We start from the raw sequence: 19,814 nt of genomic DNA on the forward strand, positions 1-19,814 counted from the left end.
GCTGGAAATCGTGGTGGCCTTCCGACATGTTCCCCCCTGAGAAACCCTCTGCCCAAGTCAAAAATCTGGGTGTGGTGTTCGACGACAGTCTTTCTTTTCGTCCCCACATCACGGGCTTGGCGGGGAAATGTTTCGGCATTTTGAAGATGGTGAGGAAATTTCTCCCACTGCTTTCCCTTCAATATCGCAAGAACATTGTGCAAGCACTCGTGGGTTCGCGTTTAGACTACGCTAACGCACTTTTCTCAGGTCTGCCTAAATATCTGGTATCCAGACTACAAATTGTCCAAAACTCGGCGGCCAGAGCCATCTTTGGCCTTCCTCGGAGAGCTAGTGCCTCTCTATTGCGCGGCAGGCTGCATTGGCTGTCTATCGCTTGCAGAATTAGGTTCAAGGTCCTTACGTTGGCATTTAAAGCCCTCCACTGTATCGGCCCAGCTTACCTTAGGAAGCGGATTGCTTTTTACGTTCCCCGGAGGAGTCTGAGATCTGCTGACCTGGCTAAAGTGGAGGTACCAGTGATCAAACGCGTGCGGATGGGTGGCCGGTCTTTCCAGTTCATGGCGGCTAGTTTGTGGAATGAGCTCCCTCTGTCACTCCGTAAGGCTAACAATCTCCTGGCCTTTAGAAAGGAGCTCAAGACGTTCCTCTTTTCCGCCTAACCAGTGGGTCTACAGTGTTTCTGCCTCTGGGTTTTTCTTGGTTGTGTTTAGGACTCTGCCAAAGCGCCGGGACACCCGTTCTGGGTAGCCGTGCGCTCAAGAAATATAGTTTTAACATAACATAACATAACTGGGATCTTGAGTTATTGTAATTCCGAGGTATCTAGGTTCTGTCGCATATGGCTCAACCTGATTAGCAATGTTCCAAGCCATGACCTCAGTCTTATCTTTGTTTATCTCATAATCCGAAAATTTCCTGAAAGTTTCAGTTTCAAGTTTAAGTTTGTGTAGTGTAATGTCTACATTAGATGAAAACACGACTAGATCGTCCGCATATAGAGCTATTTTTCTAACAAACCCACCATATTTATGAGGAACAATCTTTTTATTTGATCTTAAACTCCGAGGCAGGGGCTCCATGTAAATATCTAATAGAATAGGGGACAAAGGGCAACCTTGCCTAGTACCACGTTCTATAGTAACAACGGGAGAAAGGCTTCCATTAACTAAATGCGGGCCAGTGGTGAACTATAGATTTTTTTAATAACGTCTCTGAATCTAGAGGTAAAACCCACAACATTCAAGGTTCTATCTAAGAAATGCCAGTTCACTCGATCGAAAGCTTTAGCCACGTCGACCGTGATAATTGACAGAGGGAGACCCCTTGATGATGCCATGTCCACTGTGCCCACTAAAGTATATACAGAGTCTGACATTTGTCTAACCCCCTTGATCTTCATGGATTATTTGGCCTATCATTTTACAAAGCTGTTTATTCGAAATCCCTGCAAAAACCTTATAATCAACATTTAATTAGGAGATTGGACATAATGATTGACACTGAAAAGCATCCTTACCGGGCTTCAAGATCAAGGTAATAACTGCATTAGACCATGAATCCGGCAGGGGACATATAACCTTTAGTATTTTTTTAAACAGTTTTAACTAGACCGGAATGATTTCATCCTTCAGCATAGAACCTCGATCGGGATTGCATCTGGGCCTGCTGCTTTCCCCTTTTTAGCTAAGTCTAACACTTCTAATATCTCCTTGACTGCATGGCAAGGAGCTTACCAGAGTTCTCCCTTGGTCAAACTCCCTCATTTTACTTATCTCCCACTTTTGATGTAAAATTTCTTCTGTCTTAAGTTTAAATTTTAGCTGATGCTCCTCCACTCTCTTTACCCACCGTTTATTCTCCTGGTCATCAGGAGGTCTCGCCTTCAAATCAGCTTCGGCCCGATATCTGGTTTTCTAAGTTGGCCATTTCTTCCCTCTCTGACCTAGCCCACCCTGCTACCGCCACTTATAATGTCCCACTCAGCAAGCCTTGAAGGCATCCCAGACGATATGTAGGGGTACAGACCCTAAGTTATTATGGAAGACGGTTGCAGTTTCGAACTTCAAAAGGCCCGGAGTAGAAGATAGCAGGAGGAACCTCCTATTTAATTTCCATCTTCTTAAAGAAGAAAAATCCAGGGGAAAATCCGGTTTAAAAACCATAGCTCTATGATCCGATAAATGGATGGGCAGATATTTAATTAAGCTCACCTTATGGATTTCCGCGGGCTCCATATATACATAGTCTATCCTAGAATAGTGGGAGTTCTTTTTACTATAAAAGGAGTACTCCCTAACCTCACCATGTTTTTTCCTCCACACATCACATAAGTTAAAACATTTTAGGATGTTAAAAAGATGTGACGGGCTGCTATCTGGGTACGTGGAGAAGACCTGTCTAGCTTGTAGTCTAAGTGTATGTTGAAATCCCCAGCCAAGATCAAAGGAGCCTCAAAGTCTGTGATGGCCAGACAGAGATTATTCAAAGGAAAAATATTGTCTTCGTTAGGCCTATAATAGGAAACTACATCAGAAGTAAGAGTCTAGGAGAGTAAGACCCGGGTACTAAATCAAAGTAATTAAGACTTAGAGGCGTCACTGTTGTGTTTGGCTCTTTTGTTTTTGTGCTAGATGCATGATATTCCTGTGTCACTTTTCTTAGGGCAGCAGTTGCACTTGCAGAGCATCGTTGTGAGAAGTTGGCCTTGCATATGATGTCCACTATTCTAGTGGGCACCTTGAACCAGTCCAAACGACCCTTATTGATGGTAGGTTTAAGACAACCTTCATAGAAAGCTATCCTAGTGGTAGCTGTGGAGAGCAGCCTACAGGCTAAGTCTTGAAGGAATGTAAAGCAGCTTGTTTTACCAGTCTATAATCTCTTAAATGATCAAATGAAAGGAGAACCAAACCAGGTATATATCAAATATATATGTATTTATTCTAAACACAACCCTCTAGTCCGCCCCCCCTCGCAGAGTGACATGCTGCGTTCCCCAGGGTTCCTCTTTGTCCCCCTTGTTATTTAATTTATACATCTCACCCCTCATTTTTGCTTTACAGCAGATGGAGGTCTCGGTGTTCAATTACGCCGATGACCTCCAACTTATTTTTAACCTTTCTCACTCCCCTTCTTCCGCCTGGAACTTTCAGAGGGTGATGCTCTTCATCCAAAACTGGATGAACTGCAACCACCTCAAGTTAAACCCCGACAAAACAGAGTTGGTTTTGACTGGGGGTGGTTGCAGCCCATGGTCCCCATCTTTCTGGCCCGACTCTCTTGGTTCCCCTCCCTCCCCGGTCCCCAAGGTCAAAACCCTCGGCATCTTTATCAACTCCCAGCTTTCGCTTCACACTCAGGTTCACTCGGTGGTGTCCTCCTGCTTCTTCTCCCTTCGCACTATCCGTAAGGTTTCCCGTTTTTTTTCCGTTCCTGCCCTTAAGCTCATCCTCATGGCCATGGTGCTATCGCGCCTTGACTATGGGAATGTGGTCTACAATGGCGCCCCAGACTATCTGATCCACCGACTTCAGCAGATTCAGAATCAGGCTGCTCGCCTGATTTATGGACTCCCTAAATTTCACCACACCACTCCCCTGTTGCAATCATTGCATTGGTTACCGGTGAAGGAGAGGGCCCTCTTCAAGCTGGGCTGCATGACTTACCAGGCCAGATCTGGGACAGCCCCTGCCTTCCTCTGTGAGATTATATCTCCTTACCTCCCGGCCAGAGAGCTCCGTTCCTCCAACCAAGCTCTACTGACAGTTCCTCGCTTTAGGAAGCGGAGGTCTGGGGGGACGAGATTTGCGGTCCTAGCCCCCTCTTTTTGGAATTCCCTACCTTTTGCCCTCAGAGCTTCCACTTCCTACGTGGAATTCCGTAAACTCCTCAAAACTTTCCTGTTTCCCAGACCCCCAGCAGTCTAGCACCTGCATTCGTCCCCTCCGGCTTACCGCTACTTAGCGCCAGGAAACCGCCCCGGTAACAGAGCGCTTTAGAAAACCATTAAAATTCAAATTCAAATTCTAGTCGCCTTATGAGGCTAGAAGTAAAAGTACAATACAAGAACTTAAATAGCACACAGTAAATTAGCACAGTATAAGGCTTACCCTAGGGGCCTCACAAACGATATAGCAAGAAAGTGGTATAAGTACCACTCAGAACATAGAGACAAGGCCTAGGGCCTGTAGAACCACTGGGGCAACCAGGAACCACCCAAGGTAGGGATGCAGTAGACCCACGGAGGACGCGTGCAGTGACTAAACACAGCCGCCAATCACCATTGACTTCCATGGAGACAGTTAAAGTTACAAATTTAAAGGATAAGGACACTTAGGAGTGGACTATGGTAAAAACCCTTCAGTACTGGACACTTCGAGAATCAAGACCCACGGGAGCACCAAAGTACTCATGTTACTTCACCCAGGGAAGCTGGGTGCATAGGTGTCTTTTCGTATTGGGTTTCATCGTCATTTCCAATGGAGAGCTGCAAAGAAATGCTGCAGGCGACCAGGTGAAAAGTGTCCAGGTGGATCCAAGGGAGGATCAGAGATCTGAAGAACCTGAAAGCAGAGGGGACAGAGTCTTGTTCACTAGCCAGTGATCAGGAAGGCGACAAAGAGATGTCAGCCGATGTCGGGTGCTTTAAGGTGATGTAGGTGAAGCTTGACTTTTCAGCCACGAGGACCAGGAGGCGTCCCAGAGCTAGATTCGAGCTGTCTCACAACGGATGTCGAGTGCAGTAGTGTCAGTATCCGGATTAGACCCAACAAGCCTTGGCAATAGAAATCCACGCAGAATGGAAAGATTGGCTTCGGTGCAGATCAGCAAGGTCTGAGGGACTCACCATTTGGAGGGGAGTCATGGCACATAAGGAGCACCCAAGAAAGCCCAAGAAACAAAGGATTTACCTTTGTGAGGACCCACCAGTCAACAGACTAGGGATCACAAAGGAGCCGTCAGCAGAAATGCCAAAAGCGGGTCAACGGAACACTCGTGGAGTGTAGGCCCACAATCTTCGATGCAAAAGGTGCTCAGGGCTTGTACTACAAGTAGCCCAATGCACAACTTCAGGAAAGCTCAGGAAGTCGATGCAGTAGCAAATGTGCAGGATTTCCAGGAGTTCTGGTCCCAAATCTCTCATGATAGCTACAGGTCTCAGCTTTGCTGGGGACTCGTGTCAGCCTCGGAGATGTCTGGAAGTCCATGTCCGGTGTCGCAATTTCTTCAGGATCCGGCGGTAGCCTCGAAAATGCAGACCGGCAAGATGCTTTGTTGGTGCCTGTTTGAACAAGGGAGTCACTCCTTGACCCCAAGGGAGATGTCTTCCATCTTCCAGTCGATATGGAATGTTGAAGGTAGAAGATTTATGTTTCAGAGTTTCATCCTGGGTGATCTAAAGTCCTAGGGACTGGGTTCCTATACTTATACTAAGTTTAGGGGTTGGACTAACTCTAGGGTCCCACCTATGGGAGGACCTGGGGAGGGGGTGGTTACACCCCTTCCCCTTTGTCCAGTTTCACGCCAGAGCTGGGGCTGAGTACCCCAGCAACTGATTTGAACTGGGAAATGCAGGGGACACCTTGTGTGCCCCAGACACTGTCTGAAAAGCATTCACTGAATGCAACCCACCCTGCCCCAATACACTAAAGCCTGTCTGGGGAGATGCTGGCACCTCCCTAGACAGTAAACATATTGTCCAGGCCTCCCCTGCTGGAGTTTCGTCCAGCAGCAGGAGGTCAGACGTGTCTGTGGCAGCAGCATCCATGTTGTGATGCTGGGGCTCTTTAAAACTATTACCGGGTAAGTAAGTGTGTACGTGTCTTCTTCTTCTAGAAGGGTGGAATTCTACCCCCGCCACCAGGACCGGTGGGGAGGGGATAGGATTCCAAAGTGTTTGACACTAAACACGACATGTTTTGATGCTGCCATTCCAAAGTTAGCATTTACCCTGAGGTTATAATGCACTTTAGAGTATATGGTCTGGCTGTATCATAGAACAGCTATAAAGAAGGGATTCCGAAAGCTGCAGAGGGGCTCAGCTCATGCTTGGGCACCCTCGCACACAAAACCAAGCACTCTGCCTTCAGGATTGTCAAGGTCTGCCATAGGAGTGACTTATAGGTTTATATGTGTCTATATATATAGGTAGATATAGGTATACTATATCTAAGTAAGGGGTACAAGTACCACCTTACCCAGGCTGCATTAGCAGACCTGTGGTGTGATTTTGGAAGGCTTCCCAGGGGTGGCATAATACATGCATCAGCGCCTGGTAGGCCTCTGGGGTACCTATGCCCTTGGTACCTAAGGTACCATATACTAGGGACTCACAAGGGTAACCCAGTAACCAATCTGGAGTGTACCTAATGTACATGCAAATAATTAGGAGAGAGAACAGCTAGGCTGGGGTCCTGGTTAGCAGGGCCACAGCCTGACTAAAGTCGATAAACCAGTAAAACACAGCAAAAAGTGAGGGTAACCATAGTAAGCAGATCCTACTCTCCTACAATCGTCATGTCCGGAGCACTAATCACTGCAGGGATATCCTCTTTAGGCTAAATCAGGACAGGGTCAATGCCTTTGATATTACTGGCAGGGACGAGTCTGGGACTAAGTATGGTTCTTATTCAGAGCTATGCACAGATTTAATTAGGGTGATGAGGCAGAGTCCGGTCTCTCCTTCTGACATTGCTGTTTTTCCTTTGGAGCAGCTGAATCAGGACACTAAACTGAGATACTAAACTCAGACACCTACCTCATGGAGTTAGTTATCCAACAAGTTGTTCAACAACCTGGTTTCCCTGAGTCCGTGGAGGCTGCTAGGGAGGAACGGTTCAACTCTGTGGTCTCTGATACCCCAGGCTGCAGAGTCCCATTTCCACCCCCACTAGTTTCCCTAGTATCACTATCGCCCCTTCAATTTCAACCACTGAGCTGACACGGGGGAGGAGGTATAAACAAAGATCGTGTAACTTCTTGGGGGAGACCTTCCGGCAGCACAGCTTCATCAAGTTGCTGAGATTGGTCGAGGTGAAGGCAGACAAAAGCCCAAACAGAGGCAGTTACCTAACAAACCTAACAAATCGGTGAACCTCACCCCAGCAAAGAGCCGTAAGAAATAAAAGAACTTAGTACCTGTAAAGGTAGCCCCCTCACTTAGTTCCTACTTTATGGCTAACTTACAGGGCAACATAGACTCCGTAAAACAGTGTGAGACTGCAGTTACAGTAGATGAAAGCAGGGAGGTGGACCCCTCTATCACGCTCTCTAACCGTTTTGTGCCTTTGAGTACTATGCCCGCATTGATTGGGGAGGAAAGACAAGAAGAACTTGAGAAGGTAGGGTTTACACCTTTGGAGGAGGTTGCTCAAAGCACGGAAACAGTTCAGGGGCTGTTAAAACAGTTGACTCTGGAAATTGGGGCTTGCTTCTCTACTTCGGAAGCGAACCAAAAAAATTACAAGATACCTGTACCTGTTTAGAGGAACATTTTTTGCCACTCACCCATGGGATGGAAGACTTAGAACAAAAAGTAGGGGAACTGGGGCAGGAGGTTAAGGATAATGCTCAAGAGGTATTAAGACTAAAAGAAAGAGAGTGGGACATGGCAAAGAGATTGGAGAGCCTGGAAAACATGTCAAGAAGGAACAACATTAGGATCTTTGATTTAAAAGAAGGGTTGGAAGGGGACAACCTAAAATCCTATGTTATTAATATTCTGACCAAAGCTTTCCCCCAGATTGCATCAGCTTTGCTCTGGGAGGCAGAATTTCAACACATTCACAGAGATCCCTTTAGGTTAAATCCGGCTCAGAAAAAACCTAGAAAGATCTTGGTCTATATACAGTCTTATGCTCTTAAGAAGCAATTATTGGGGGCGGCTCTTAAACTTAAAACTATTCAGGTCCAAGACGCCTCCTTTAGAATCCGTTCTGATATCTCCCGGGTCACGGAGGACAGGAGATGGGAGCTAGGAAAGCGAATGGATGCTTTAAAGGATTTAGGAGCCCAGGTGCAGTTGCAGTTGCCTGGCTTCTTAAAAGTGGTCCTAGCGAATAAAATGCTTAATTTTAGGTTTCCGGAGGAGGTAGACAGCTTTCTTGCACAATGTAGTGCTACTGTGTTAAGTGTGGGGTAAGTGAACCAGCATCCAACGTTATTTCTAACACTACATATACAAGAAGCTAGAGGCCCCTGGCTCAAAAGGCAATATATATTGCCGTTAGGTAGTTTGGGAGGGTTCCCGCAGGATGGGGGGGATAGCTGGGTGGTGATGGGGGGTAATGGGGGTTTTCACATTGTTTGGTGGGGAGCATTGGGAAAAAATTAAAAAATATATATATATTAAAGTCATGTGACATTACAACTTCCAGTAGCTACTTTGCAGGGTGGAGCCTGCTTTATGATAGGGTACAGGCCTACCCGGGATGGGAATCAACACCTTGAATGTCTTATTTGGAATGTTAATGGTCTGAGAGTCAAAAGAAGACAACACCTGATTCTTCAATACTTAAGGAACAGTTCAGCCAGACTGCTTTTGATCCAGGAGACCCACCTTTTGCAAGCAGAGTGCAAGGCACTATTTGGCAAACAAAAAGTGGGTGGATAAAATTATTGCCTCGGATCAGCAATGCTGCTCTAAAGGGGTTGCGATAATATAAAAAATAAATTCAGAAGTTGAGATCACTAAGTCTCAGGTAGATAATAGAGGACATTGGGTCATCGTTGAAATCAAATTCAAAGGGAACAAATACACCCTAGTTAGCTATTCATGCTAAAGGATTGAAAGAGACATAAAAGTTTTGATAAAAGAATATGTGCAAAATGAGTGTTACTCTGCGGTTTTCAGGATCGGGATGATGCTCAGAAGGGTCCACCTCTTGATCTAACCAAGCCTAGATAGCTATAATAGCATAGGTCAATGGAAGGATCAGGAAAGGAACAGCAGGGAGGGAGATCTGGAATGACAAACAAGAAGTCATATAGCCTTGTTCTATTTGTTATACCACACAATATGACTAAGGCATGTTCAATTCTATACCAGTAATAAAATAAAGAATGGCTATGATATAAGATGATTCTTTATTTTATAATGTGCCTTCTGGGTGGAGATACCATGGACTTTATTCAGCTGTAGCGGAAAAGAAAATACAAAAAGAACACACTCTCTATAAGTATGAATCCTGCTAACATGCAATGTAATCATATGTAGCGGAATAACATAGATGCTGAGACATACCCTTCATTGGATCCATACAGCTTCAAACTAGCAAGGTTAGCACATGATGAACCCCTGTAGGATTGGAGGTAGAATAGCTCACTTGATATGCCAGCGTAATGCAGTTGTAGAATAACTACTGTGATATGGAGTTTGGGAAATAATAAAGGGTTACGTCACCCATAAGAACCATCCAAAGTGTATAAGAAAGAAATGTTGAGAGTACCTCCAATGAGCCTTCCCGGCCGACAATACCAGGCGAATCAAGCTATGGCTACACAACTGTCCTCTGCACGAGCTGGATCCTATCAGCTCACCAACAGCGGGCAGTACTTGGCCGAAAATGCAGAGAGGTAATTAAATGTCAACAAAATCGTCCTCCGCACGAGCTGCAACCTGCAAGCTCACCAACTGAGGACTTCCAGGGACTTAACGGCCGACAATGCTGTTCGAAAATCCTCAGGAGGGAGGGTTCTCTCACTAGCAATGCAAATAGAGGCAAAATCCTCCGAGGTATCAGGCGGGTTTCTCCTCCACATGAGTCGCCAGGAAGGCGCTCGACAACGAAGGAGTAACCGCCAAGAGAACTGGTCAGGAACACGAAGAAACTGTGGCACAAGCACCCTTACTTCCGTGGAACACAAACTTGGTGCGAAGAATTTCCGACATAGTTTACGGGTTATGGGCGTCCTAAATAGGAAGTCCTTGCGGCGTCATGCGTGACGCGCAAATCACGATGGGAGGTACAGTTCATCTCTGAGGGACGTTGCTGCTTCACAGTGATATTGCAGACAGGTGGTCGTTACGTTGCGCTTGAGTCCGGTGCATGTAACAATGAGAATAAAATTCAGTGGTAAATCCATCAGGACCAGGTGCTTTTCCATGGCGAAGTATTGAAACAGCTTGGGTTATATCTGCTAGAGAAATGTCAGCTCCTAACGACTCAAAGTCAATATGGTTAGATGGTGGAGAAGGAATGGACCAAAAATAGGTAAAAAGATCAGAATTATCCGGTGAGGATTCAGGGTTGTAGAGAGTTTTTATAAAGGAAACAAATTCATTTAAGATATCCTTATCTTTATAATTAGGGGTTCCAGCAGGGTCTTGCGGTGATTAAATTGTAGGTCTGGCCTTCCTTACTTTTAGATAATTAGCCAATAGTTTACCCATCTTGTTTTGGCCAACATAATAGCGAGAACTACTTTTCAGGAGGTAATTAGAAGCTGCATCAGTAGACATTTTATAAAAAGTAAATTTAGCATCAATAAGGTTTTTCAGATCAAATTCATTGTTAGAGTGATAATTTAGTTATTCCAAGTGTTTAATGTTACTGCATAATTGAGAAGATTGAGCTTCAAAGGACTTCTTTTGTGATACAAAACTCATACTAAAACCTCTGGCGGCTGATTTAAAAGAATCCCATACCATCACAAAAGGAGATTCAGCAGTACTGTTGATGGCAAAAAAACTCCAAGGCAAAGGAATTACACTTTTGACGAAAAATAGGGTTGAGTAATAAAGAGTTAATAAAACATCATCTACCAGGATGAGGGGAAAAAGGGACCAAATCGTTGTCAACAAAAACAAGGGCATGGTCAGATATTAGAATTGAACCATTCTCTGAATGAATGGCGTGTTGGGACAGGAATTTACTTAAGAAAAGGTAGTCAATACGGATTGTGAGTGGTGAGCAGCTGAATAAAAACTGTATTCTCTAAGGTCAGGGTGGCACAATCTCCAAATATCAACTATGCTTTACATCGGATGAAGAAAACAAATTGAGCGTGCATTTTAGAAGGAGTAAACTTAACGGAAGAATGACGATCTAAAATGGGGTCCAGAATTTGGTTGCAATCTCCACCAAGTATAACATAGTCATCATCAACTGTAAGTAACTTGTCTGATAAATTAGACCAAGCAAGTTTATCAATCGAAGTAGGGTCATGTAAATTGATATAACGATGGGAATCGTTATATCAATGGGAACTTAACAATAACCCAATGACCTTCAGTATCAGCTTCTTGAGGAACTACAGAAACATTCAACTTATTGTAGCATAAAAATAAAACACAATTTTTCAGGCTTCATTCTCAGTAATGTGTGATTCTTGAAGTAATGCAATGTCAGTTTTCAATTTAGCGAGGTCGGAGAGTACCCATTGCCTTTTAATATGATTATTCAATCCTTTAGTATTCCAGGTAGTAACCTGAAATATAAAGTATGTACAAACACTATGCTTACAAGTAAAACAATTAAATTAGCATTACAATCACAGAGGAAAATAAATGGAAAGGAAAAAAATAATCACAAGATGAATGAGAAATTAGAAATACGAAAAATGTAAAGAATATATAGGGTACTGAATTTCAAGAAAAGAGAAGAGGAGGAAGAAGAGCCAAATAAAAAGGATAGAAAGTAAAATAAAGAAGGAAAGTCAGAGCAGGTGGAAAGTGAAAGACAAAAAAGAAAAAAGAAGAGAACAGAGAATGAAAGGACAGTACGTCTTACAAAGACGACTGAACATCATACCTATAAAACATCATGACTGGGGAGGAGACTACACCAGGAGAAGACAACGACAGTTTTGAAGATCTATCTAATCCAGAAAGGACCACAAAGATGTCAACATTACATGAGGAACAGGAGGGAACAAACTGTTTACATTAGTTTGCACATTAATCGAATCTGATATAAAAAGTGTATTTACTGTTTCCTCAAGCTTGTTAGAAATTGTGTCAATATTCCACATATTCCCGGAAAAAAACACAAATATCAGCACCTTCATAAATCGGAAGGAAACCTCTTTACTCACACGTTTTGAAATTCGACCTACGACCGCCACTTACCGAGTTATCGGCGTCGTGATGCTGGAGCTGCCTGGACTGTCTCTGCTCGACCCCCCGACGGATCAACTGAGATTGGCTTGACGGCCCTGCTTGTGGCTCCCTGTTGTTGCCGCTGCCTCCGTTCCTGTTGTCGCTTGCCGCTATGTCAGTTGTTGATACCTCCGCAGAGCTGGCGCATTGATTGGGAATGTGCTCGCTCCCGATCTGATGAATCTTCACTCCTGCCTGAAGCTCCCTGGGGTTGCCGTTTTGTGGCCTTCCGCTCCGGTGAGGCAGCGCTGCTTCTGCCACCACTGCTCCTCCTGACACGGTGCCGCCCAGCTCCGAGGCTCCCGAGGTCCTGCCGTGGTTGTCCTCCGCCTCAGCGCGCTGGTGCCCGATCGTTGCACACAGCAGCCGACGCTACCCTGAGTTTAGGCGGCCTCCTCGTTGCCCGCCTCCTGTCTTCTGCCTGCACACACGGCTATGAGGCTTCAGCTCGCCACTCGCTCTCGCCAGACCTCTGTTCTGGACCCTCCGCGTTATGCCTTGAGCAATAAAGGGCTACTACAACTGATGCCCCGTCTGAAAGGTGCTCTCGGGCTCTTGCTGTCTCGGACCGCCGTGTGCTCTCTGCTGGGTGTGCCCCCGCCCTCCTCATCCTAGCACATCCACTTTAGGTGACGGAAGACTGAGTCGTCCACCGCCTCGCCCGTCGCATTCTCTCAGACCCTCCCACCGTTCCCTTGTCTGGATCTCCAATCTGGCTGAGTGCAAGGGAGAACTCCGTTGTTGATACACCCCTGCCCAGTGATTTTGTGCATCTTTTCTTGACGCTTTTCTTTTTGTTTCCTATTCTTTTTTGGACCCTTCTCTCTCTGTTTGCGCTCCCATTTTGTTTGTTTTTCTTGGTCATCAATATTTTGTACCTGTCATCTATTTTATCGTTCTTTGTTGTCCCCTTGCCTTGCTGGGTCATTGACATTGAAAAAGGACTGATTGCACCTCTACTAATTCGACGGCCATCTTGGAAAGGTAGCCCTGATCACAATTTTACATCTGTTAACTCCTGTCCACTGTATCTCTACTATATTTGTATTAACTTTCTTATATTCACCTACTCCCATATCTCCTATTTTCTATCCTAGCCACCTTTCTCCTCATTTATCTTTCGTCCTTCGCTTCCTTAAATTTTCTACTCCTCCTAATTGATACTCTATTCTACTTTACCTTCCAACTTCACCCACCCTCTTTACCAACTTTCTCCACTGTATACCACATTTTATCTCTTCCCCCTCCCTTACTGACCTATGACCTATCCCCTATAATTCATAACACCTTATATGCACGTTATTAATTTTGTTTGGATAGGTTATTTTATTATTGTGTTTACTCTTACTTATTTTGAACCTAATGATACTCTATTCTATTCTACCCCCAATTATCTATTCTGCCTCCCAATGATACCCTACCTCTGTTACAACTATCATCACTGTATACCTCTTGTTATCCCTAGCCCCTCCTTTACTGCCCTTTAACCTATCCCCCACAATTCATTTATTTTTCCTTCATATGCATTTTATTAATTTTTATTTGAAATGTTATTCTATTGCTGTGTTTATTCTCTATTTGTGTTAACCCATTGATACTCTATTCTATTCTATTCAAACCAATGATACTCTATTCTATTCTACTCTCCATTTATCTATTCTACCTTCCAACTATACCCAACCTCTTTAACAACTTTCATCTCTGTATACCGCATTGTATCCCTAACCCCTCCTTAACCGCCTTTTGACCTATCCCCTACAACTTACAATGCCATTATATGCACTTTATTTACTTTGAGTTCAGGTATTTTATTTTATTGCTTGTTATACTCATTTATTTTTAGTTCTTTAACTCCTGGACTGTTCACTATGTTATATGCTTCTTTTATCATGTAATTTGTTTGATGTATATTTTGTTTATTTTATTTTATGTATATCTTTCTATAGTTGCCGGCTCCTCTTCATTTGATGCTTATGTTTTGTTCACCCTCATTCACTACCATTGTAACTTCTGCAAGCTGAATGTAACCCTTTCCCCACACACTTTGATCTGTCTTTTATTCATCGCCCCATCACCTACTGTTCTATCTTCAACTTCCCATAAGCTTCTCTCTGTTTTAATCTGCTCTGACTATACCTAACCTGACCCCTACTTCCCCCTATTTTCCCCCTCCTATCTTCAATCCAAGGTTTATTACGCTCTACCTTGTCCTGCATCTTCACTCTCTCCCTATTCTCCGAATCATGCCCCTCCTCAATTCCCCCCCCAACCTCAAACTCACCCATCGCCAAACTCTGCCCTAATTCTTGGTCCATCCTTTACCCCTCCCATCTTTCCAAACATGGCAAGAAAAACTTCAAGCACAAACTTCTCTGTCTCCACCCAGAAACCCTATTTGCTGATCATCACAACAGCCTCAACGCCTCTCTTATCACTAACTTCATCTTCTTCACCAAACGCCCATCTAAATGGAAAAGCCTATTTCTTAAGCACCTCCCTATCTCGTATTCACGCAACATCCCATACGGCCTGAAACTCTCCACCTCACCTTCTCCCTCCTTTCCGGGTGAAATAGATATCTCCATTTTCAAATCCGGAACCTTTCTCATCCAAGCGTCCAAAAACAACCTTGATATCTTGACATTGCACGCATTTTCACCCTCCTGAGGCGGAAGCCGGGAGGTCTCCTATCTTTCCTTGCATTTTAAATTGCTGATTTTACTCGTTTCACATTTGTTTTGCACTTTGCTCACACCTGAGTTAATAGGTGTGCTGAGACCCCCTGCGCTTAGTAGCGCCTTAGATTCATTCTCACCCCCTCCCTGTAAGCTCCGGTCCTGCTCTCGGCCGAGTATTGACGCCGAGGGCAGAAGCGCCGGTTTTGGCGGCCATCTTGGGTCGGGCTGGGCTGGTGACGCGATTGACAGCGCTATAAAAGGCGCCTGGGTTAGTACGCAGGTAATCCTGACATTGCACGCATTTTCACCCTCCTGAGGCGGAAGCCGGGAGGTCTCCTATCTTTCCTTGCATTTTAAATTGCTGATTTTACTCGTTTCACATTTGTTTTGCACTTTGCTCACACCTGAGTTAATAGGTGTGCTGAGACCCCCTGCGCTTAGTAGCGCCTTAGATTCATTCTCACCCCCTCCCTGTAAGCTCCGGTCCTGCTCTCGGCCGAGTATTGATGCCGAGGGCAGAAGCGCCGGTTTTGGCGGCCATCTTGGGTCGGGCAGGGCTGGTGACGCGATTGACAGCGCTATAAAAGGCGCCTGGGTTAGTACGCAGGTAATCCTGACATTGCACGCATTTTCACCCTCCTGAGGCGGAAGCCGGGAGGTCTCCTATCTTTCCTTGCATTTTAAATTGCTGATTTTACTCGTTTCACATTTGTTTTGCACTTTGCTCACACCTGAGTTAATAGGTGTGCTGAGACCCCCTGCGCTTAGTAGCGCCTTAGATTCATTCTCACCCCCTCCCTGTAAGCTCCGGTCCTGCTCTTGGCCGAGTATTGACGCCGAGGGCAGAAGCGCCGGTTTTGGCGGCCATCTTGGGTCGGGCTGGGCTGGTGACGCGATTGACAGCGCTATAAAAGGCGCCTGGGTTAGTACGCAGGTAATCCTGACATTGCACGCATTTTCACCCTCCTGAGGCGGAAGCCGGGAGGTCTCCTATCTTTCCTTGCATTTTAAATTGCTGATTTTACTCGTTTCACATTTGTTTTGCACTTTGCTCACACCTGAGTTAATAGGTGTGCTGAGACCCCCTGCGCTTAGTAGCGCCTTAGATTCATTCTCACCCCCTCCCTGTAAGCTCCGGTCCTGCTCTCGGCCGAGTATTGACGCCGAGGGCAGAAGCGCCGGTTTTGGTGGCCATCTTGGGTCGGGCTGGGCTGGTGACGCGATTGACAGCGCTATAAAAACAGACAGTGATGGCTCCGCGCAGTGGACGCGAACAGCGGACGCGCCGGACCTGCGCCGGAGTCGTGCCAGAGTCCTGCCCGTCTGCGCACGATCGGGCTCAGGGCTCAGGACCTCTGGCACACACATCACTTACACTACTAATGATCTCCTAGCACTGAACTCCGACAGGCACAGTCTGTCTCCCACCATATGCGCCACTCTCAAGGAAAATAATATCCTCTGTATCCCTAGCCCTAAGAATTGTAGCCTTCTACTCCCCTTAAAATTAGCTACCCTCAACACTAGGTCACTACAGAAACACCAGCTGGAAATCTTCACCCTCTTACAGGATGAGACCATCGACATCCTGACACTCACCAAAACTTGGTTGAATGACACCTCCTCCCCGGATATCATAGCCGCCCTCCCTAGCGGGTATGATATGATCTGGCATAAACGCCCAGATGGGGCCCGAGGCGGCGGTGTAGCAACGATTTTTAAAAAACAGTTTACGGTGGCCAAAATCCTAACCGAGACTACAAATGCCGTTGACTTATTGGGCATAAAAATCACCATGAATAATTCCTGTCTTATCATCTTAACAGTCTACTGCCCACCCCAAAGTACTCCAATATTCAATGATCTCTTTTTCCCTATAATATCGGACCTATGTACACGTTATAAAAACATTGTGGTGACCGGTGATTTTAATGTCCATTGGGATAAAAGAGATAAAGATCTATCAGCCCAGAAACTACAGACTTCCATGACCGCTCTTGGATTGGCACAAGTAGTGGAGACCCCAACCCATATAAAAGGGCATATTCTCGACCTCATCTGGTCCTCTATACCAAAGGTGGCTCTTACAAATATTACACCTTGTATCTGGTCAGACCACTACCTAATCTTGTGTAACATACCACAAAGCAATTCCCAGGTTAAACTCCCATTAAAAACCAGAAAAGTGCGCCAATGGAAAAAAGTCAACCTTGAAACCCTGACCAAAGTCCTGCCCAAATATAAGCAGAAAGCCATAATTCCATCAAACGGCACTGATCTAGATCTAAACTATGACATTATTACTACCACCCTCAGACAAACAATTGATGAGATAGCCCCCGAAAAAACACAAAAAATATAGGGTGTAGAAAAAGGGGCCCCCTGGTTTACCCAAAGCCTGCGAGATCAAAAAAGAAAGCTCCGCCATCTTGAAAGATGCTGGAGGAAATCCAAAAAAGACACTGACAGGGAATTATACAGATCATCGTTTCAAATGTACAAAAAGCTCATCGTATCAGCCAAGAAGGACTACTACGAAACACGAATGAATAATGCCACAAATATCCAGAAAGAAACGTTCCAAATACTGAAAGAACTAAGTAAAAAAGTGGAAAAAGCAGATACTTTGATTGATTGCGACACTCTCCAAGGATATTTTCTTGAAAAAGTAGTGACCATACTGTCAGATACTAAAAATGACAATTCAACTATACACACTATGCCACTGCTCCCTCTAAATTCCTCAACCCCTATCATTACTAGACTCCCCGAAATTGATTCCATTACCCTTAGACAACTAGTAACATCTACCAAATCAGGTTCCCCCGCCGATCCCTGCTCTCCTGATATTTTTCGATTAGCAACTCCGATCTTAGAGGACCAGATCTTAGACCTCCTAAATAATTCCTTAGCTACTGGATCACTACCAACTACCTTTAAAGAGGCACGCGTCAGACCCCTGATAAAAAAACCTGGGGCAGATCCAACTAACCTGAAGAATTACAGGCCAATTTCCCAGCTGCCATTTCTATCGAAAGTACTAGAACAGCATGTGTTAAAATCACTGTCATCCCTCCTGGAATCTCACCATCTTCTCCAGGAGCGGCAAGCCGGGTTCCGTGCCCACCATAGCACGGAACTAGTAATGCTATCAGTACTGGATGAGCTCAGATGCATGGCTGACAGTAAAAAACCAAGCGCCCTGATATTATTAGACCTTTCAGCGGCGTTTGATACTGTCAGCCATGCTCTGCTTCTGGACAGACTAGCCAGGTCCGGGATAAGAGAACTAGCTCTCCAATGGCTAACGGCCTTTTTATCGGGGAGGACGCAGAGGATCCAGCTAGCAGATCAGGTCTCCGACGTGGGCGCCTTAGTTTGTGGAGTCCCGCAGGGGTCCGCGCTTTCTCCACTTTTATTTAACCTGTACCTACAGCCATTGATAGAATCCTTGGCAAGCATGGGCTGTAAAGTTTTTAACTATGCCGATGATACTCAGCTGCTGCTGAGTATCGACAACACAACATCGGCTCAGTCCATAGCCCAAAATATATTACGGTTCACAGTAAACTGGATGTCGTCCAACTTATTAAAAATGAATCCAGATAAAACGGAAGTCCTCGTAGTCTCAACCTCTACTTCCCCCTGGAACGACCTGTTCTGGCCACAAGAACTTGGACCTACCCCAAAACCGTGCCCTAGTGTAAAGAGCCTCGGTATGAAAATCGATCAGGAACTTTCGATGACCAACCAAGTGTCCGCTGTGGTTGGCTCCTGCACTAACCTGATCAGGCAGCTACGTAAGCTCGTCCCCCTTCTCTCAATGAATATGCTCCGAACTATTGTTTCAGCCACAATAGTGTCCAGAATCGACTATGGAAACGCGCTATACCTGGGTCTCCCAAAAAATTCCATCAACCGTCTTTAAGTTATCCTGAATGACGCAGCCCGCTTAATATTTGGAGTTCCCAGGCGGACCCATGCCTCCCCCCTGCTCTATAGATTACATTGGCTCCCTATGAAGCAGAGAGTCGAATTCAAGAGCATGTGCATCTGTCACAAAGCAATTCATGGACAGGCCCCGGCCTATATAAAAGATAGGCTGGAAGTGTATGAACCTAGACACGCCCTGCGATCCTCCAACTCCTTTCTGCTATCCTGCCCACGCTTTAAACTGGCAACTAAAGGTGGCAGATCCTTTTCAGTCCAAGCTCCCTCCATCTGGAACAGGCTGCCGGAGGTGCTTCGTAGAGAACCCAATCTTCTCAGTTTTAGGAAATCCCTGAAGACCTTACTCTTCAAGGACGCCTTCACATCCCCGTAAGATTGACCGATTTTCTACATCCTTCCTTCTTGTTTCTTGTTGCTGTACTCGGTCAGAAGCGCTTTGAGACCTGTCGGTGAGTTGGCGCGATATAAAACCCAGATACAAATACAAATACAAATATCTTTGAACAACACTTTAGTGCTATATCCCAATCCCTCACACAATGCTTAAGCGCTGCCCTCCCACCCCCTCAACCCCCTGACACGCCACCCCCAACATGTCCCCTGCTCCCTCATCTCGTCCCTCTGAATTACCCCAAGCTTTGTTATATTCTTCTACCTCCATTTCTCCTACCCCCTATCACCTCCTCCTGTCTTACCCTCCTCCTCTCGTACTTCCAACTCCACAACCCTTTCCCAACCACAATTGACCTCCCCAGCCTACTTCACTAGTACAATTACTGAATCCCCTCACCCCCCGCTTTATCCCCCTAACGATCTCCCCCTCCCCCTCCTCAAGCAATCCATCTGAGCATACCCAATCTCTACTGACCTTCCTCGCCCTCAATATTATAACCTGTTATGACTCCCTTATCTCCCAGCCTCCTAGCAGACCTACCTCCCTTCCATCCACCTCCACCAATGATCCCCTCCTCTCCTCTCAAGAATCCTCCACATTGAATGAGTCCCATGTCACCCTCATGCCTACTCCTGCCTCCCCTCTAACCCTGAACCCTCTATACTCTACTACACAATCCTCTCCTTTTGAT

The sequence above is a fragment of the Lissotriton helveticus genome, chromosome 7 (genome assembly GCF_964261635.1).
Source record: "Lissotriton helveticus chromosome 7, aLisHel1.1, whole genome shotgun sequence".
Classification (NCBI taxonomy): Eukaryota; Metazoa; Chordata; class Amphibia; order Caudata; family Salamandridae; genus Lissotriton; species Lissotriton helveticus.